This window comes from Peromyscus leucopus, chromosome 2, assembly GCF_004664715.2.
Source record: "Peromyscus leucopus breed LL Stock chromosome 2, UCI_PerLeu_2.1, whole genome shotgun sequence".
In the NCBI taxonomy this organism is placed as follows: Eukaryota; Metazoa; Chordata; class Mammalia; order Rodentia; family Cricetidae; genus Peromyscus; species Peromyscus leucopus.
The window spans coordinates 24,510,926-24,511,500 of record NC_051064.1 but is presented as its reverse complement, the minus strand read 5'-3'; positions in this window follow the sequence as shown (position 1 = coordinate 24,511,500).

Below are 575 nucleotides of genomic sequence, written 5' to 3'. Positions count from 1 at the left end.
CTGCCTATTGAAAGCATTTTGGGGTACCCTGTTCTCTGTTTTCAAAACTGGGAATTAAACCCTAACCTGGTACATGCTGATCATGTGCAGTCAGTCACCTGGTGCATGCTGGGCATGTGCTGTCACCAAGCTCTATCACAAGCCCTTCCTATACTTCTAAATATGGCTTCCCTGGGCTTTTAGATTCCTGGAAACTTTGCTTGGGACAGTAAGTTCTTCATCCTAAAATGTGTAAGGAGAGGAGCCAGATGTGGGCAGAGCTGTGCCAACAACAGGGACAAGACGGCATAGTTGGCTTTGATAAGCCACTCACTGAGGGTTACAAAGCTGTGTGACAGACATGCCCTCTGTCAACGACAGTTCCACATATAAAATTAGGCTCACATTGGAGCCAGTCCAACTGACAAATATGTGTTAGAGGGGTGAATCTCTAAAGATTACCAGTGAGTATATTCTGAATGGCTCAATTATGCAAATCGGTATATGCTAAAAGCACAAAGTGCATCTAATTTTTAAATGGAGATGTATCTTCAGATAATAGTAACTTAAAATCCTTTCTCCATACATTATTTCAT